The sequence below is a fragment of the Alosa alosa genome, chromosome 5 (assembly GCF_017589495.1).
Source record: "Alosa alosa isolate M-15738 ecotype Scorff River chromosome 5, AALO_Geno_1.1, whole genome shotgun sequence".
In the NCBI taxonomy this organism is placed as follows: Eukaryota; Metazoa; Chordata; class Actinopteri; order Clupeiformes; family Clupeidae; genus Alosa; species Alosa alosa.
The window spans coordinates 30,259,150-30,281,019 of NC_063193.1; positions in this window are offsets into that span (position 1 = coordinate 30,259,150).

Genomic DNA, 21,870 nt, shown 5'->3' on the forward strand with positions numbered 1-21,870 from the left:
CTGCGCTAGGCCACAGATTTGCCTGCAAACAATTTATTAGGCTGTCTGCCAGGGAAGCCAAGGTTCAACACTTTTATATTATTTAAATGATAATAATGACACAGTAATTTTGTTTTAAAGTATTCATTTCTTAAGAAATACTACACATTTGATGCTGTTTATCTCATTTGTAAATGGTGCACTGTCACTTTAAGCCCACTGTGTGCCACTGTCCACACATTCTCATAATGATCTTTTTTTTACCAGCTCCATTCCTATGGCTAGTCCACAAACTCAAACATTGTTTGTGCCACATGTATAGCACAATATTAACAATGATAAGCATGATATTAAGTTGGCACAAACAGCTTTCATTCCTTTGGAAATAGATGCATGTATGACATGATGCTTGCTTGACATTTTCTGTTTGCAATTAAATGTGAATTATGAGCCTGGTAGCCAGTAGCCACCTAGCTAGCTGAGTGGAATGCGTTTCAATCGGCATATCAATGTGCTTCATGTAAACAAATTATTGAATAGGCCTACTTCAAGACTCACCATTTCCATTACACTCAGGACTCGAAAAGTATCATCTTTATGTAACATGCTGTTGGTGCATTTTGACATTGTAAACGTTCTCTAACAAGCGTGCAAATCAGTTTGCAGTAAAGCTACTAGTTATTGGCTAAATGTTGGTCGTTTCTCTGTCTCTTGGTGCCCTACACACAGTGCGTAACGCATGTGGGGGTAGCGGCAGCACTGAACTGTGCTCTGGACTGGCAGCTTGTCTCCGCTATTTTTTTGTTTTTTAGTCGCGGAGGGAAAGCATCTCTGGGGTGACTGGTCCATGATCAGGAAATTTAGTTTTTGACTCGAGACATGTCAAGTCGTCACAAGTCAAAGAGGCAAAGTCCGAGTCAAGTCTCGAGTGAATAGTAGGCTATTCAAGTCCAAGTCGAGTCGCAAGTCATGCCGAATTTTATCAAGTCAAGTCTGAAGTCATTAAAATCATGACTCGAGTCTGACTCGAGTCCACATGTCTGGAAGGTAGCCTAATTTTGCAAAATGTGTACTCACGCCACACAAACTTGGGCAAAAACTTTTAGCAGACTATATACTTGTGGTGATAGCCTATGTTAATGTGAACTATGTGTGCGGACTATAACCAAAGTAAAGGAGATTTGCACCAAATTAAGGCTGTGGTTGTGTTTCTACAACATGTTGGCACAAAACGTAATTTCTGTCAACTATGACTAGCCTATATTTTTTAGTCAAGCAGTGACGTGGTTTAATGCATGGGGTAACATGACGTGAGACAGACAGAATATGAGACTGTCTTGTCTATCCCTGAATCCTGTCCTTCTCAAATCATTTCAAAATGGTGTGATTAGCAACCAGAATTAAAAAAAAAATCCCGGAGAGACACCTCCGGACCCCCGTGTTATTGTGATTATAATAACCTATAGGCTATAGGTCCAAATCTAAATGTTTAATGTTTGGGTTCAGTTTATGAAGTGTTGCTATAGCATAATAGGCCTACTGGGTTTTTTTTTGGGGGGGGTCGTCCGTCCAGTGGTGGGCCGGTCCAGAAGAAAATTGCCAGGGCTGAATTTTGTTCCCAGTCCGACCCTGTTCTGAATTCAGCTCCAAATCCAGTCATGCATTGCCCCTAGTGCCCCCAGTGTCTTCTCTACGAGGGTGACCACAACAGATAAAAAAGGTGAGTCACTCCCAGAGCAGTTCCTTAATCAGCTGTAGAGGCACTGTGTTGGTGTGTAGTGTGTTGGTGTGTAGTGTGTTGATGTGTAGTGTGTGTAGTAGAGTGGAGTGTAGTGTTGTGTAGTGTAGTGTAGTGTAGTGTTGTGTAGTGTGTGTAGTGTAGTGTAGTGCAGTGTAGTGTTGTGTAGTGGAGCGGAGTGGAGTGTTGTGCAGTGTAGTGTAGTGTAGTGTAGTGTAGTGTAGTGTAGTGTAGTGGAGCGGAGTGGAGTGTTGTGCAGTGTAGTGTAGTGTAGTGTAGTGTAGTGTAGTGTAGTGTTAAATAAACCAATTACGTTTGCAGGAGTTACTACAGGAGTTATTGCAGGAAAGGTTGAAAAAAGTTATTACAATAGCTTCCCGTCAATAGTATCTGTTTTATTAGTTGTAAGAGTATAGTTGTCAAAAAACAATGTCAACAACAGTGTCTGAAGTTAAAGATCTAGACTTGCAGCAGGATGAATTACCTGTGGAACAGGCATTAGGCGTGGTGCACAAGTTCTGACAGCTTCAAGTTCAAGTTTCAACTGCCAGAGAAACCATGTACAAGACGAGGCATCCTATCAGTTGTCTGTTCAGTGTGCGACCCGCTGGGGGTTTTGGCCCCCATTCCTCTTACCTGTTAGGCCTAGTCAATTACATGTTATTTCTGTGAAATAATTAAATATTTTTAAGAGAAATATATTTTGCAGTTTAAGTTTAAGTTTATTTTCTAATATGTAGAAATAATATTTTGTATGCTTGTGCAGAGATAGAGAACAGAGCACAAATATGTAAGCTAAATAGTTGAATAGTTTGATGCATTTTGATTGGCTGCTGTGTTTATTATAAAAGCATTAGAACATGCATTAGTCAGCAGAAGCCTTGGACCATAGAGCATCACAGTCTTCTTACCGTCACATTTCATGTAAACATATTTGAATTTAAGTTTTTATTTGTACCATCTCAGTTGAAGTTTAGTAAAGAATCAGAAATCTTGGATTCAAGACTTTATTATATGATTTGTGTCGCGTGTGAAAGAAGTCTGAGGTCCTAAGCTAGTGAGTCAGCTTGCTGCACTCACAGGCACAACGCTTCTGCATGCTTCCCTCCCTCGCTTGATAGCCTGCCAGACCTCTCGTGCCTAGTTACAGGTTGCTAAGCCACAAATGGCCTGTGGCGGTTTTCGGCCTGGGCATGGCTTAGCGAAAGGTCAATTGATGACCGACTTCACTTCTCTGAGCATGTAGCCTCAATTGTAAAATCATGTTGGTTTGTCCTTTACAACATTAGGAAGATCAGATCTTATCTGACACAAGACTCCACACAACTCCTAGTGCAGGCCATGGTTATCTCCAAACTGGACTATTGTAGTTCACCTTAGCTGGCTTACCTGGTTGTGTAGCAAGATCATTACAACTGCTGCAGCACGCCTGGTCTTCAATCAGCCAAAGAGGACACATGTAACTCCTCTCCTAGTTGCTCTCCATTGGCTCCCTGTAGTGGGCAACTTTTAAATCTCTCACCCTTGGACATATATGCCCATAGACACCCTTGGACATATATGCCCATAGACACCCTTGGCCCATAGCACACTTATTGGATCTCCTCCCTGCTAGTTAAATTCTATGATGCAGCTTTACATGCCCAACCGCCCACTGCGGTCTTCTGATGAGCGTGTGTTGTGTTGACCAGCTATAAATGCTAGATCAGATTCAAGACTCTTTTCCTAAGTGGTTCCTCGTTGGTGGAATGAGTTGCCCAGTGCTCTAAGTTCCTGTGATAGTTTTGGATCTTTCAAGAAGGGTCTAAAGACTTATCTGTTCAGGATATGCTTAGTTAATTAAGCGGTTCTTATGAGTTATGGTTTGTTATAGTCAGGGCTTTGAACCAGATTTTTTTTGCCAATTGGTTCGTTCTGAACAGAAAAAGTATTTTAACGTTTCCGGTTTTGGTTCCCACCCTAAAATTGACGTTTCCGAACCGGTTAGAACAAAAAAATATTGTTCCTGAACCGGTTAATAACGTTCCATGTCAGCTGTCGGACAGAAATATAAGTATACTTTCAAACTGGCTATTATTTGTTGCAATTGTCTTTTAGACTCTATCGCACGCGTAAGGCTACTACCCTACAGCAGACATAATAAAACACTAGGCCTCTGCTTTACACAAGCTGCACCAGTGTCTTCCTATAGCCTTTAGCCTGAATCATTTCCTGGTCAAACAAAAAAATGCTGTCATATATATACAGTATATTTTTGGTGGGTACTGTAATATTGGATTCTTGGATGCCTTCCCATTGTCTAAATGCCAACATTTTCTAACAATGTTCCTAGTAAAGGCCTAGTAAAAAGAGAAAACAGGTGAAATGAAATCATTGAGATTTGGAGACTTCATAGGCCGTTTGATTGCCTGCTAGGGTCAAGCTCTTTCTGTCTGCACTCTCCATGCATTCACTGAATGACAGGTGGTGACCCGCACCATTTCACTGAAGACACAAACCTTCCCAGGAACAAAAAAAGAACCGGTATTAACCGGTTACCACTATTTAAAAAAATGGTTTCTGTTCCGGAACATAAAAAAATCCTAAAGTTTCTGGTTTTCCATAACCATAACTCTTTTTTTTACTTTACCACCAACATAATAACTTCCTGCAAATGTAAGAATTATTACGTTGGTGGGAAATTGGTTTATTATGTTGGCAGTAGGCAACAGTTGATGTAATAGCAGGAACTGGTTTCGTTGGCAGGATTATTTCTTAAAACGTGCAGATTTGTTTGTGGTTTATTACGTTGGTGGGTGCTACACACTTCTATCTCGGAGACGTCTGTCACTGACGTATCTGTGTCTTGGGAGTCTGTCTCCTCAGAGTACCGCAGAAACAATAACAGGGGTCTGCCTCCCAGGCTGGGAACAGCTGATTAACATCTGTGGGGAACTCGGAGAAGTTGGGTGTTTTGGTTGGCATGGAGATATGGTGTGTGTCTGTATGCCCTTGACCAACCAGCTCATCAGGTGCTCCTCAGATTAAACACACTGCTGCAAAATCCAAATATTTGACCGAGTCTCCAAGCAGCCAGGCTGCAGGCCTGGGAGGCATGGGGCATGGGGCAGGGGCAGTCCGAGCGGCCTCGTCCTGGTCTGGAGTGGGTGGACGAGGAGGAGGCTGCCTGCACGCTGCTCTGCCTGTACGCTGGGCCGAGGAAGGCGGGTTTGAGCTGGTTAATCATTATTCAGAGTTACGACACCAGAGACTGTGGAAGCACAGGAGCTGACAAGTCAAACACCATCGCCACCACCTCTTCTCCCCTCAGACACCACCCGCTACACCTCCCACCCCCGCCCCAGCCCCCATACCCACCCTAGGCCCCCAGGCTGCAGTTCCCTAAATCACTTCACTCTTCACATATACAAGACTCTCTGCTGCTCCCTAGTGGCAGAGATAAAGGCCTCATTTTGGTGCTAACAAACATTTCCCTTAAAGACACTTTTTAAGACGTTTGAGGGAAACCCTTGCAATTGTAACACAGTTGAAAGGCTGCTGATGTGTGGATACAATTCATAACGTTTTCTACATAGTTAAAATAAAGGTTCGTACTTCTCTTTGGGACAAGCACTTTTGAATTTTGGAAAACACTTTTCCATTTACATCGGGATTTTGCAAACATTCAGTGTCAGAGTCAATAAAATGAGCCCTTCAACGAAATTGACAAGAAACTGTAAGTAGGCTAAGCATGCTAAATTCGACATCCAAACAGTATTCTAACGTTAGCTTTGAGATACTGCTTGATTTCAAAACTTAACTTAGTTTAGTCTCTTCAATGTAGCCTACCATGTTGTGATAAGACCTTAGCAGAGTTTACTTCAATGCAGCAGTTTTGAACAAATTTGCGCAGCATGGTCACGATGCTAAGCGGATTTAATAGCAATTTAGCCAGACGTCTTCTATGCAATGCTTCTATGTGGCAACAACAATCCTTCAACAATCATGAATATTTTGTTAAATGCACATGCAGAGGAGGGGTAGCGGCTACGAGAGAGAGGGCGGGCAAGGAAAGGCTGTGCATTAAAAGTGCAGCTCAATGGCAATGCAAGGATTTGACCTTATATTTAATTTAAATTAATTTAAATTAAACATAGAATATTCATCTGTGGCGGCCGATTTTTATTTCGTGGCGCCCCGCCACAGATTAGTCAATGTATGGGAAACACTGTAATAAAAACAGAGACATCTCAAAAAATCCTCCATAGAAATGCATGGGGCTAGTTTGTAACGCCGTTGTCTACACATATCACACCCCTTCCTCGGCAAAAGACATGTGAATACATTGTGCCAATCATGTGGTGTGATGTGAATACATTGAGCCAAACATATGGTGTCTTGTGAAGACGTCATGCCAATTATGTGTTGTGAACTCACCACTGGAGCAAGATTGGTGTCGTGAAGCCTTACACACGCGCATTTCTGCCGAAGAGGATCCCCTATGAGTGCTCAAAAAGCGTTGCAATATGGCCGCCGAGTGGAGGGACTTGCCTAAAAGGACTTTGATAAAAATCACCTCCAAATCAGCAGGACTGGTTTGTAGTAACTTACATTGCCTGTAAAAAGGCTAACACTGTGTAGAAAACATAAACATTTCTGTGCAATCAATAAGTCATTTAGGAGTAATCACACGCAAGGCTTTTAGCAGCAGCTAGATGGCGCCTTCACTCTATGCAGACCACAGAACATGACAGCACCTAACCTTCTAGCCAAACAGCTCATTGATTGGCAGGGGTTGTGTCACATGACCCATATATGGCATGTGAAGTGTGGTGATTGTACAAGTCAGTATAAGTATTTATACTCTTTTGATCCGGTGAGGGAAATTTGGTCTCTGCATTTATCCCAATCTGTGAATTAGTGAAACACACTCAGTGAACACACACTAATCCCGGCGAAGTGAGCTGCCTGCAACAACAGCGGCGCTCGGGGAGCAGTGAGAGGTTAGGTGCCTTGCTCAAGGGCACTTCAGCCGTGCCTACCGGTCGGGGTTCGAACTGGCAGCCCTCCGGTTACAAGTCCGAAGCGCTAACCAGTAGGCCACGGCTGCCCCCACTGATTGGATGGCAGGCGTGTGTCTCCTGCAGAAGATCTAGTACAGCCCAGTTGGCCCTGTTTACACACACACACACACACACACACACACACACACACAGAAGATCTAGTGCAGCCCAGTTGGCCCGTTTACACACACACACATCACACACACACACACACACACACACAGAAGATCTAGTGCAGCCCAGTTGGCCCGTTTACACACACACACATCACATCACACACACACACACACACACAGAAGATCTAGTACAGCCCAGTTGGCCCGTTTACACACACACACACACACACACACACACACACACACAGAAGATCTAGTACAGCCCATTTGGCCCGTTTACACACACACACACACAGAAGATCTAGTACAGCCCAGTTGGCCCGTTTACACACACACACACACACACACACACACACACAGAAGATCTAGTACAGCCCAGTTGGCCCGTTTACACAGAGGAAATCAGAGACTTTCTAATGAGGAGACACAGCACTCAAAAAATCATCCATAGAAATGCATGGGGCTAGTTTGTAACGCAAATATGGCCCCTTCCTTGCCAAAACGTCAACATGTGTATACATTGAGCCAATCATGTGCTGTGTTGTGCAGTCATCGTGCCAATCATGTGTTGTGAACTCGCCGCTGAAGCACGGTTGGTGTCGTGAAGCCTTGCGCACGCGCATTTCTCCCGAATAGGGTGCCCGATGAGTGCCCAAAAAGCGCTGCAATATGGCCGCTGAGTGGAGGGACTTGCCCAAAAGGACTTTGAGGAAATCAGCTGGAACCTGCCAATCTCCGCCCAGACGCCGGCCACACACGCCAGGGCAGGGCCGTGGGCAGCGAGGTTGCGTGTGTATTGCAGTGTGTAATGTGTAGTGTGTGTACTGCAGTGTGTAATGTGTAATGTGTGTACTGCAGTGTGTAATGTGTAGTGTGTGTACTGCAGCGTGTAATGTGTAGTGTGTGTATTGCAGCGTGTAATGTGTAGTGTGTGTATTGCAGCGTGTAATGTGTAGTGTGTGTATTGCAGTGTGTAATGTCTAAAGTGTGTGTATTGCAGTGTGTAATGTATAGTGTGTAATGTGTAGTGTGTGTATTGCAGTGTGTGTATTGCAGTGTGTAATGTCTATAGTGTGTGTATTGCAGTGTGTAATGTATAGTGTGTAATGTGTAGTGTGTGTATTGCAGTGTGTAATGTGTAGTGTGTGTAGTGCAGTGTGTAATGAATTTCCCCTGGGGATCAATAAAAGTATCTATCTATCTATCTATCTATCTATCTCTATCTATCTATCTATCTATCTATCTAATGTGTAGTGTAGAGTAGTGTGTGTGTGTAGTGTGTGTATTGCAGTGTGTAATGTGTAGTGTGTGTACTGCAGTGTGTAATGTGTAGTGTGTGTAATATGTAGTGTGTGTAGTGCAGTGTGTGTGTAGTGTGTGTATTGCAGTGTGTAATGTGTAGTGTGTGTGTAGTGTGTGTATTGCAGTGTGTAATGTGTAGTGTGTGTGTAGTGTATGTATTGCAGTGTGTAATGTGTAGTGTGTGTATTGCAGTGTGTGTGGCACTCCTGCTGCTGCTGAGTCAGAGGCTGATGCTGTGCTGGGATGACCACAAGCAACTCATAGTCTGTGTGTAGTGTAGTGTAGTATAGTGTAGTGTGTGTGTGTAGTGTAGTGTAGTGTAGTGTAGTGTGTGTGTAGTGTAGTGTAGTGTGTGTGTAGTGTAGTGTAGTGTGTGTGTGTGTATAGTATAGTGTGTGTGTGTGTGTGTAGTGTAGTGTAGTGTAGTGTGTGTGTGTTGTGTAGTGTGTTTGTGTAGTGTAGTAGTGTGTGTGTGTGTGTGTGTGTGTGTGTGTGTGTGTGTGTAGTGTAGTGTAGTGTGTGTGTGTGTTTGTGTGTGTATGTGTGCGTGTGTGTGTTTGTAGTGTAGAGTAGTATGTGTGTGTGTAGCGTAGTGTGTGTGTGTGTGTGTAGTGTAGTGGTGTGTGTGTGTGTGTGTGTGTGTGTGTGCGTAATGTAGAGTAGTGTGTGTGTGTGTGTGTGTTTGTAGTGTAGAGTAGTATGTGTGTGTGTGTGTGTGTGTGTGTGTGTGTGTGTGTGTGTGTGTGTGTGTGCGTAGTGTAGAGAGTAGTGTGTGTGTGTGTGTGTGTGTGTGTGTCACTGCTGCTGGTGCTGTGTTCACCACATGTAGCTCTGTGCCCACTGTCCAGGCAGCGCCAAGCCACTAGGAAACTTTACGGCACTGTTTATTCCAGCCCTCCAGATGGCAATGACTCACCACCACAGCCTCTTGCTTTCACACACACACACACACATTTTCCTTTCTCCCAAGGTCTGTGTAGTGTGCGTAGTGTAGTATGTAGTGTGTAGTGTGTGTTGTGTGTGTAGTGTGTATTGTGAAGTGTGTGTAAAGTGCATAGAGTGGTGTTTGTGTAGTGTGTGTGGCCTAGGACAGCCTCTGTAATAACCTAGTCCACCTCATGTGCTACATGAACATCTGTTCTTCTCCAAAGCCCTCCGCACTGAGCCCCACATCACACACACACACACACACATCCAGTGACGGACTGGACGGTCTGGCATTTGGGCAGATGCCAGAAGGGCCGCGGCACCTCGTAGGCCGTTTGGGCCGGCCAATCACGGAGCGGCATGCTTGTCGGGTTTTGCGGCCCATTTATCGTAAAGACGGTTTTACAATATCTCTCGGCCCACTATCAAGCATCAATAGTGTTACATGGCTTCGAATCAGCCATTTATCTCTAACTCCCTTTTCCTCCTTCATAGTAGGAAACTGATCAGTATTTATACCAGACATGAGTCTCTACACTACAGTCATGGTGACCCTCAATATTTACATCAGTCGACATTATTTTGTAACCTTATTCAATCAAATCTTTTATTTTATTATTGGTTTACAAAAGTTAGGCTACATAAAGCAATGACTTCTGGGAATTTCAAAACCGAATGCGTCTAGCCTACTTCCTTCAGCACGGGGAATTGCCGATCTAGCATGCCTTGATCCTCGGAATTTTCCCCTTATAAAAACTAATAAACTGCCCCCAAATGCACTTCGAAACATAAGATAATGTCTGCTTAAATTCAGTGAAGGTGCTACGGTTGAAAATCTACATTGACACATCTCGCCACGCACTGGGACAGTCTGAAAAAGTCTCCTCTAAACGAGTATACAGTCAAAGCGTCAGACTTTGATGATGCCGCGGAGATTTAAGATACAGAAATAAACCTGATGAGCAAGAAATGTGCTACCTGCAAGAATTGTGCAATCTGTTGCTATTTCCTTCTCCAGCAGTTAAACCTCTTTACCTGTGCCTACAACTATATATGGTCAGCAAATGAATTCCTACTAACACTGTCATGTACTCAAGTGGCATGCAAACAGAGTTTTTCCACTCTTAAATTCATCAAGAATCTAAGGACACGATTGTCACAGGATAATTTGGAGGCCTTTATGCTGATGGCGACTGTCTCGGCCTCGCTAAGAGTTAGCTATCCAAGCAGCTAAACAAGGATTCAGAAACTTCACAGAAGCAGATTCTTTCTTGTGATTTTTACTAGAATCGTATTGTGAAACTGAAATACAAACATATACAAGACATACATCAAAAATTGTACATGAATAAACATGAATTACAAATTAGCTAAGCTCCACCATGTGTTTGTTATGACATTGTGAAAATACTTCGTTTTTTAATTGCATTTTTAACCTATCAACATTAGCATATGAATTACCATGAAATATACTAGAAATATGACCAATTATGAAAACAAAATACTCACAGACGTTGCTTGAACAAACATGGAAACAAACTGTAGCAAAATGAGGAGTGGAAGACAAGACAGCTGTCTCCACTGCAGGCATGGTCAAACTAACTTCTGTAACTAGGCTTCTGACAACTCCCTATTCGAATGAATTGTCAAAATAAAAGTCTCTCAAAATCGTTTTTATATTAAGAGTCATAATAACAAAGAAGGTACATTAGTCTTACCACAAATGTAACCCAATGAGAATTGCATGAAAGGAAAATATTAAAATGCAAAACATGACACTCCCCGCCTGGGGTCTGTAAGAACCACAGTTAACTATCTACATTGCTGGAAGTTCTTAGGACAGAAGCAGGACTACTTCTGTAACAGGACGATAGAAAGTCTTTTTGTTTCCATCCCTTGCAGTAGTCACCTCGACCTTCCGGACTAATCCATCTTGCCCTGGGAAAGTCTTCGTGATGACAGCGATGGGCCACTCGTTTCTCTTTGATTGAGAATCTTTGAGTAGAACTACGTCTCCGCATTTCAAGCTGGGCTTCTTGTCCTGCCACTTTTGCCTGAGCTGCAACGTGTGAAGGTACTCGCGCCTCCACTTGCCCCAGAAGATGTCAGCCAGATTTTGGACTCTCTTCCATTCTTCTTTGTACCTGGCCCCACCCTCAAAGTTGCCGGGGGGAGGAGGTGTGGACCCTGTCTTCAAGGTCAAGAGCATGGATGGAGTGAGGATCAAAGTTGACTCTGGGTCTGACGTTACTGGGATGAGTGGTCGAGCATTCATCACTGCAGCTACCTTGGCCATAAGTGTAGACAAGACCTCATGTGTCAACTGGGCTCTTTGCTTTTGTAGCATACAGTCGAGGATGCGCCTGGCGATCCCGATCATCCGCTCCCAGGCTCCACCCATATGGGATGAATGGGGCGGATTGAACACCCAGGTGCAGTTCTGGTTGCTGAGGTATCTCTCTACGCTCTCTGAGGATGAATCAGTGTTGGACATTTGCAATTCCCGTGAGGCACCTACAAAGTTCGTCCCGCAGTCGGAACGGATCTGCCTCGCAGGACCTCGGATGGCGAAGAGACGTCTCAAAGCATTGATGAAACTACTGGCAGTCATCGTCTCGATCAACTCAATGTGCACTGCTCGCGTACACATGCATGAAAACATCACTGCCCATCTATTGGAATTGACGTGTCCTCCTCTAGTACGGCGTGAAGTAACCTCCCATGGCCCGAATACGTCAACACCGACATATGTGAAGGGTGGCGCTACCTGTAGCCGCTCAGCTGGTAAGTCTCCCATTTGTTGGTGTTCTGTTTTTCCCCGCAGCTTCTTATATGTCACGCACTTGAACAGAAGACTGGCAATGCTTCGTTTTGCACCAACTACCCAGAAGCCTACTGACCTGATGGCACCTTCTGTAAAATGCCTGCCCTGGTGTTTCACAGCTTCATGGTAGTGGCGTATGAGAAGCACTGACAGGTGATGACGGTCGGGAACAATGATGGGATTGATGACATTCAACTCTAGGCCTGAGTGCTTTATGCGGCCTCCAACTCTCAACAGCCCATCTGAGTCAAGAATCGGGTTCAGTTTGCACAGGCTGCTTGATGAAGAAATGTTCAAGCCTTCTTGTATGCACTTGATCTCTTCTTGATAGTACTCTCTCTGAACGCTCTTCAGTATGCACACTTTGGCTTGTGCCATCTCCTCCACCGAGGGCTGGCAGATGTGCCAACCTCTGCAGCTGCTGGTAGGACTGGAGTGAGAAAAGGTGCGAGCAATGTGGATCAAGTGCGCTATTGCTCTGATCAGAGTGCTTAACTTGGAGAAGCGCTCAAAGCGCTCGGGCTGCACAGTATTTTCAGGGATGTGCACAATGTTTGCCATCACCTGGGGACGTATCTCAGAGTCTGCCGCAGGATCGACAAGGTCGTAGGTCTCTTGAGGCTCAGAGAGGTACAGAGATGGCTTGGTGAGAAAGGCTGGTCCTTTAAGCCATGTCGTGCTGCTGAGAAGAGCCGCTGGCACAGAGCGAGATCCGTAGTCAGCTGGATTCAAGTCTGAAGGTACGTATCTCCATTGTCCAGAGCATGGTGAGTGCCGTATGCGCTGGACTCTGTTGTGCACGTAGACGTAGAACCTCCGTGTTCGGTTGTGTATGTATCCTAACACTACCTTGCTGTCAGTGTAGTATACTATGTTGTCGAACGTCACATCCATCTCTGTAGTTATCATCTCGGCCATCTCTACGGCGAGCACTGCCGCGCAGAGTTCCAGCCTCGGAATCGTCAAATCAGGTTGAGGCGCCAACTTCGCTTTCCCATACACAAAGCCAGTCTCTACATGCCCTTCTTGAGATGAGACTCTGATGTATGCCACTGCAGCCACAGCTTTCACTGATGCATCGGCAAACATGCAAAGCTCCTTTCGCTGGGCCCCAGATGTAGAAATGGGTGTGTAGACACGTGGGATTTGAAGTTCCTCTAGGTCTTGCAATGAGTCTCTCCATTTCATCCACTCTGCTTCCATGTGGTGTGGGAGAGGTGAGTCCCAGTCGCATGCTAGGCTGGTGAGCTCTCTCAAGAGCAGTCTGCCCTGAATGGTGACTGGGGCGAGGAATCCTAGTTGGTCGAGACACTGTTCACAGTCGACAGCACCCCCTTCGTGTAAAGGGTTTCTGCTCACAGGTGATTCGGAAAGTGAACGTGTCCATTGAGATGTTCCAGGATAATCCCAGACTGCGTTGGATAGGCAAGTCGTCCGCAAAGAGATCCAAGTCTTCAATATTTTGAGCACGATCATCAGACGGAAAGGCTTCCAAGACTGCAGGCCGATTGGAAGTGAGCTTGTGTAACCTGATGTTCGAGGCTGCAAGCATTTGTTGAGTTTGCTTTACAACACTGATTGCTTCTTCTTCAGTGCTGAATGATTTCAGCCCATCATCCACGTAAAACTCGCGTTCAACAAATCTTCGTGCCGCAGGACCAAACTCTGCTTCCCCTTCTTCAGCAGCCCTTCGTAAGCCGTATATGGCGACGGCGGGTGAGGGACTGTTTCCGAAGGTGTGGACTCTCATCCGATATTCAGTGACTTCACCTGCCATGTCATTGTTCTGGTACCACAGAAAGCGAAGGAAGTCTCTGTGGTCCTCCCTCACCACGAAACAATGAAACATGTGTTCGATGTCAGCTGTGACAGCCACCGCTTCTTTCCTGAACCTCATGAGCAAGCCCACTAGGCTGTTGTTGAGGTCGGGGCCTGTAATGAGGACGTCGTTGAGTGACACTCCGTCATAGGCTGCACTGGAATCGAAGACGATGCGGATCTTGTTCGGCTTTTTTGGATGGTAGACTCCGAACAGAGGTAGGTACCAGCATTCTTTGTTCCCTTGGAGTAGCGGTGCGATCTCTGCGTGTTGTCGCTTGAGCATGTTCTCCATGAAGTCCAAGAAGTGCACCTTCATGGCAGGTTTTTTGTTCAATGACCTTCGTAGAGACATGAGCCGGTTATAGGCGAGCTCTCTGTTGTTAGGTAGCCGTCGTCTCGGCGACTGGAAAGGTAGGGGACCAACCCAGTTGTTGGCGTCATCTTGATGGAACTCCTCATCCATGATTCGCCAAGAACTCCATGTCCTCAACTGAAGGTCGAGTTTGTGATCGCCTGAGGTGCGTCGAAGATACCTTGTCCTAGGCTCTCACTATTGAGAGGTGTCATCGAGCTGCATGCTCGGGTAAGCGCGGGCTGATGACAACTGTAGGGCTTTGCTGCGTAGGTTTCTTTCACCTTGATTTGACCACTGCACGGCTGAAAATAGCTTGTGCGACCATTTTTCAACACCGTGGTCTTGAAGCTATTCAACTCGAGAGGTCTGTGTGTGGATCCAAGACAAACGTTTCCGACAATTACCCACCCCAAATCCAGCTTCTGTGCAAATGGGGAGTTGCCCACACCATTGATCTGATCTCTGACTTTGTGCACCCTTAAGATGTCCCGGCCTAACAAGAGGAGGATGTTGGCGTCGAGATCCAAAGGTGGAATTTCATCCGCAATACACCTCAGGTGAGTGTGGTGGCGGGCAGCTTCTGGTGTAGGTATTTCGGAGCGGTTGCTTGGGAGCTCATCACACTCAAGAAGAGTAGGTAAGGAAAGACTCCGCTTCTTGTCCACTGACTCTATGATGAATCTGCAAGCCCTTCTTCCTGACATCTCCGTTAACCCAGCACATGTCTTCAATGTGTATGCATGCGAAGATCCCTTGATCTGAAAGATGTTAAAGAACTTGGAGCGAGCAAGAGAGCGATTGCTCTGATCGTCCAAAATGACGTACATTGTCTTGGACTGTTCTTGGCATCCAGCGGGGTAGACATTGACTAGACTGATTTTGGAACATGCTCGTGGGCTTACTCCTTCTCCACACACCTGTGTACACTTTGAAGTCACCTCTTGGCTGTCCGCATTGTCGCCCTCCCCACCATGGCTTGCTGGGGGAGGAGACGCTTTGGATGGCCAAGGGGCTGGACCGGGGTGGAGTGCTGATACGTGGGCATCACTCCGGCATTCGGTACATTTGATTTCAGCTGTACAATCTTTAGCCAGGTGTTGAGTAGAGGAGCAACAACGGAAACAGATGGAGTACTTCTTAAGCAGCTGCTTACGCTCATCCATTGTCTTGAGTCTGAACCCGCGACACTTCTTGAGCGGATGAGGCTTTTGGTGGATCGGACACTGTTTACCTGGGTTCACTGCACTGTTCTCATTCTCACTGGGTGACTCTCTAGTAGAAGAGACTTGTGTCTTGTGGACCGCCACAGGTGTTTTAGCTGACCGGTCTGAATAGCCCTTTTTCACATTTGCAGGTGTAGACGAAGAAGCGAAGAGATTAAAACTGGGGTCTGTGCGTGCTTTAGCCTCTGTGAGAACAAACTTCACAAACACAGAGAATGGTGGAAAGCTGACAAGATGAGTGCGTTTGTATTTTGAGCCATACGATATCCACTTCTCTTGTATGTTGTGAGGCAATTTCTCCACTATGGGGTGTATGCCTCTGGCAGTGTCTAAGTATGACAGGCCTGGTAGACTGCCATCTAGCTTTGCATACTCCAGCTCTGACAGTAGATCTGCTAGGTCACGCAGCTTCCGTGGGTCGTTGGATGAAACCTTGGGAAACTTTTCCACCTTGGTGAAAAGTGCGTGCTCTATAGCCTCAGGTGAGCCGTAGGTCTCCTCGAGCCGTTCCCAGGCTAATGACAATCCAGCTGGCGGGTGTCGGATGTTAACAGCTTTAATTCGCTTGATTTGCTCAGCTGAGTCCTTGCCTAGGTACTTCACAAGAAGATCCAGCTCTTCTGCTGCGGACAGATCTAAGCCAGCTATTGCACTCTTGAATGACGCCTTCCATGCCCAGTAGTTTATGGGCTGGTCATCAAAGGAAGTGAGCCCTGGCGTTACCATGCGACTTGAGCTAAGAATTTAGCAAGATCACTGGTGAGATTGAAAGACTGGTAATCTGTATGGTCAGGCACTCTGGGGCTAGAGTGCCGCGGAGCAGGTACAGGTGGAGGACCATTGCTTGAGCGAGGTAGTGGACTGTTATCTCGCTGGGCTCTTAGAAGAGGAGGCCATAATCAGCAGCTGTGTGACTCATTGGCGCTTGTAGATCTGTAGCAGCGTGGGGATTTGGTGTGCTAACATCTGCATTCCTCATCTGATATGGTGTGGCACCTGTATTAACACTCCTTTGTTCCAGTACATATTTAGTAACAAGTTGCCTTTTAGATTCTTCTAGATCTGGGCTAGAGGCATGACTCCTTATCTCATAGCCCATTTCCATTAATCCAGCTTCTAATGTCTGCATTTCGGCTCTTGCTGCTTCTAGCTCTTCATCTGCTCTGAGCGAATCCAGTGCAGCTTGCAGACGTGCTTGCTCCAGTTTAATTTCTGCCTCCATTTTCATGTATGTTGCTCTAGTTTGAGCTGCTTCAGCTTTTGCCTTAGCTTGCAAAAACACTATGCTAGATCTGGAGCTAACTGAAGCTTGGGCACCATGAGATGCAAATGATTGTGTCTCAAATCTAAGCTGATGGTCTGCGCTCCATCATTAAATGGTGCTTGAAAGACAGTTCAGTAAATGTAAGCCAGTTGTGAGTTCGTTTGCCACTTAGCTTTGAAACAGCGCTGCTCCATGCTTGCTGTGATGCCGTCTTTTCACTGTCTCGGCCTCGCTAAGAGTTAGCTATCCAAGCAGCTAAACAAGGATTCAGAAACTTCACAGAAGCAGATTCTTTCTTGTGATTTTTACTAGAATCGTATTGTGAAACTGAAATACAAACATATACAAGACATACATCAAAAATTGTACATGAATAAACATGAATTACAAATTAGCTAAGCTCCACCATGTGTTTATTATGACATTGTGAAAATACTTCGTTTTTTAATTGCATTTTTAACCAATCAACATTAGCATATGAATTACCATGAAATATACTAGAAATATGACCAATTATGAAAACAAAATACTCACAGACGTTGCTTGAACAAACATGGAAACAAACTGTAGCAAATGAGGAGTGGAAGACAAGACAGCTGTCTCCACTGCAGGCAAGGTCAAACTAACTTCTGTAACTAGGCTTCTGACAACTCCCTATTCGAATGAATTGTCAAAATAAAAGTCTCTCAAAATCGTTTTTATATTAAGAGTCATAATAACAAAGAAGGTACATTAGTCTTACCACAAATGTAACCCAATGAGAATTGCATGAAAGGAAAATATTAAAATGCAAAACATGACAGCGACAGAGAAAGAGGTCCTATAATGAACTTGGATGCTGATGACGTGATAGACAGGGTTGCGGAGAAGAGCAAGCTCCTTCGCACCTTGTTAACTGCATGACGTTAATTAAGCCACGTTTGTGGAGCGGCTGCTCTGATGGGTTTCCCGTTTATCAACAAAACTACATTCGCGCGCAGCCGTGGGAGCAGAAGACGCTTGGTGCCACAAAGTTATGAACTTGACTTATAGTCGGCTGCTGTAAGCTACAATCGTAATTTTTTATATACCCCTGGTCCCCTGTTGTCTCAATGATAATAACATCTCATTTCAGGCTTTCAGGCTCAGTTTGCCGTTCATTTGCATTAACATCGTCTTTAATCATTTTTGGCGATGACATGCATTCCTTTAGGGATATTGAACATATTGAACATTCTCTAACCATCGTGATTTCGAATTGGTGCAGTTTTCAGCACAAAAACTAATTTTGTTCTTTTCATGGAGAACACTGCTCTATGCTGTTCTATGGTGCTTTCTGCATCTTGTGCACGCATGTTTTGTGACGTTACATAGAAATCCATGTATTCTAGGCTATTCTTTTTTCATTTTCATATTTCATATTGCATTCATTTTTTTGGAGTTGTGCATTGATATATCCATGTTCTTGGTTCAGTCTTTATGCATATTAAAGTTAGAGTTCATCACCAATGGGGCTACAAACGTGTTATGTCCGTGCATGTGAAGTTATATCTATGTGTTGCGGGCACATGCACACGCTTGCATGCGCGTCCCCGTGTGGGCCACTGGTTGGTGAAAATGCCAGGGCCGTTTTTTAATCCCAGTCCAATCACACACACACACACATCACACACACACACACAATCGCCCCCAGGCAGAAGGAGCCAGCTGGGTGGACGGGGCTTTCCAGCTTCGCAGCCCACTGCAGGTGTTTGTGTGTGTGTGTGTGTGTGTGTGTGTGTGTGTGTGCCCACTGCAAGCTGCAGGAGATTAAGAGAAATTAGCGAGGGTCCGAGTCCACTCTCATTTGAAACAGCTGGTCTCTTAGTAGCAGGGTTTGGAAGGTGCTGGAGAAATATATATTACAGTTTTTTTCGATCGTTTTGATGCTTGTGTCAACTCTGACATCACATTCTCAAAACAGTTAACACCCGTGTCTGAACAAAAGCACTCTGGCCAAAATGACACATTTTGCTTGCAAAAGGCTGTTACTCTCTCAAAACACTTACTGTAAAACAGGCAGCTAAAGCAAATCTTGCCGTCAAACAACACATCCTGTCATCAAATCACTGTGTGGTTTCAATCAATCATTACACACTGGACAACAAAATGCAAAATATACTTCTCAAAATGAGCAATTTTTTGCTATGTCTGTTCCATTTCTTTCTCATTTTTCTGGTATGAGAAAAAAATGAAAAGACAACATGTACTGAATAAAAAAGAATTGTATTCATTCCTTCCAAGATGGAACTGTCATTGTCATTGAACTACAACTTCTCATTTTTCATCAAAATAGACCTACAGTAAACACCTTTTGTACTGTTTTCTTCACCAAATAGGCTATACAATAATTTCTCTAAATGTGCCTTAGATCTAGCCTACTTGCAACACAGAACAGACATGGCATTTCTTATGGGTAATGAATGATTTCTGGTTGAAGACACACCCCTTCTCCTGGTAAGCAAACTGCACTGGGTCGAGTGCACAGCACACCTGGGGTCTTAGACATCCTCCACACACCTTCTCCTGGTAAGCAAACTGCACTGGGTCGAGTGCACAGCACACCTGGGGTCTTAGACATCCTCCACACACCTTCTCCTGGTAAGCAAACTGCACTGGGTTGAGTGCACAGCACACCTGGGGTCTTAGACATCCTACACACCCACCTACGCCTGGCGTACGGCACACCTGGGGTCTCAGGAGATGGAGCAGCAGCCGTTCCAGGATGTGATGTAAGCAGCAGTGACGTCATGGCAACAGGCCTGAAGTCGTTGAGTTCACTGGGGTGTGTGCCTACTGTGCAACTGGTGTGAGGCATGATGGTCTGAGGAACCAGCGTGTTGAAACGACTCCCCCAGTTCCACAGCACAGGACCAGGAGAGGGGGTCAGATCTCTCAACGATCTGTGTGAGGCACTACAGGAAGTGCGTCATCAGACCTGCACGTTTAGGAAGTTAAGGAATTCTCTATATCTATCTCTAATAGCGAAATTATTGTGTGGCCTGTCTTGTGTAGCAAGACTTTGATTAATCATCATCATGATTCACAAGATGGATTAATCCAACCAGGGATAGGCCTGCAGAAAATAGGATCTTTGTTTATGTTTTGCAACTTGTCACTGATGTGACAGGTCAATGTTAAATAGGCTAGGCTACAACAGATTGTTTAATGGTTGACACAATTATTTTAATCAATGACAATGTTTAGCCTAATTCTGATAGCAAAATTAGTGCTATGGAGCAGAGTTTTTCACTTTACATGGAACATTGCTTTATATCATTTTATATCATTACAGGTGCTCTAAGCGATGTTGGGTAACGTCACTTCTGTTGATGTTCAACTCCTTCACCCTCCCTCCCATGCAATTGAAACTCTCCTAAACGTGCATCTCGTCGGTGATTGGTTGGAACAGTTTGTTATGTTTTTATGGTCCAGGCTAAACCAAGTTGTATTTGTTGCTGTTTTTGGAGCCTGGGCTGCCCATCGAGACCACAATTTTTCTTTACAGTGTATTCGGGGCACAGGCAGCTAGCGGATGGTGAGGTGGCGTTTGCTGTATGTGACAAAAAATATTTTAACTTAGAAACCACGTAACATCGCTTAGAGCACCTTTAAGTCCATGGTGTCCTCATCAGCTTAGAGCACCTTTAAGTCCATGGTGTCCTCATCAGCTTGGCCTGATCCTCTCGACCACTAATTGTGTCATTGTTAGAACACATGAGGCCGTATTCATGAAGCATGTTATCTTATCCTAAATCCCACTAAAAGTTTTTAGCTAGAGGTTTTCTCTTAAAACCTAGGCTATTCACGAGAGCCGCTTAGACCTAGCCTACTCTTCGTAAGGAAAAATGACAACTCCTAAGATAAGAGAGGAGCTCCGTTGCTATGGTTGACGTCATTACTCATGCACAAGCTTGATTGAAGTGACCACCTTAATTGGCTGATGATTATAACGCAGGAATGATGCCAAAAATATCCCCTACGATGATGATCTTTACTGGTGAGAATGCCATGTGCTACACAAGTTTTGCGAAGGACGGAAGATGATGAATAAATAGCCTAAATGAATAAAGAGTAAGACAAAGCAAATAACCTAGTGGTCTAATGAAATAGGCCACCTGGTTGATGCAGTATCTTTGCCCCAACTTAGTCAGTATCAGCATATCTGCATCTCCATCTGGTGTGTTTACAAAACAATGTGTCAAGACAACACCTGCCCTCAGGTGTGTGTGTATAGGAGTGTTTGACTCACTCACTGTTTTTCCCCAGATACATTTTCAGACTGGATTTTCCAGATGCACACGCGCTAACACAATATCAAAGACCTAATTCTAGTAAATGTTTTGAACCTACAGTATGAAGTTCCTGCTAAGTTAGACAAGACTGAACCTGCAAATAAGCAATAGAAAGCTGTTTCAGACCCATAGGAGAACTGCCCCCCCTCTCTCTCCCTCCCTCCCTCCCTCCCTTTCTGCCCTCATTCTTCCTCCTGCTCACCCCATCCCTCCCTCTCTTCCCTGGCCAAACAGGATCTGTTGGATCTCTCTAAAGCGTTTCCTCAGAGGCGAAGAATGCAGGAGCACAAAGGACTGGAGCCTGCTCAGGCTTGCTCTCCGCATTCCCTCCTCTTTCATCCCTCTCTCCTCTCCTTTCTCGTCACCCCTCTCTCCTCTCCTCCTCTCCTCTCTCTCTCTCATTCTTTCCCCTGCTCTTTACGTCTCTATTCAGTTAGTTGTGTGGTTTTGGAAAAGGGGATGACATTGTTCCCTTCACTCGTTCTCTACACTTCAGTTCTCTTCTCTTCTGTCTTGCCCTCCTTTCTACTCTCGTTTCTTCTCTTCGTCTCTTCTATCCTTCTTTCTACTCTCTTCTACTCTCTCTCTTCTCTTCTCTTCTATCCTCCACAGTCCTTGCATCCCTTCTTCCCCAGCCTGGTCTGCTCTCTCCTGGCTCCTTCGTGAGGCATCAGAAAGAGCAGTTGCTTCTCTCTCAATCAAATCCTCAATCCTGTGTGTGTGTGTGTGTGTGTGTGTGTGTGTGTGTGTGTGTGTGTGTGAGAGAGAGAGAGAGAACGAGAGAGAGAAAATAAATAAATAAAGATAAACAAAGAAGAAAAGAAAAGAGAAAATCATTTGTGGGCGAAACAGTGTTGTCAGTCTGATCACCATGGTTACCTCGGGTGGGCAGACCGCAGACGAGTGGCGCATCACCATTTAGTCTGTCTGAGCATGTGTGACTGACAGGAAGCCCCGGCGGGCGGC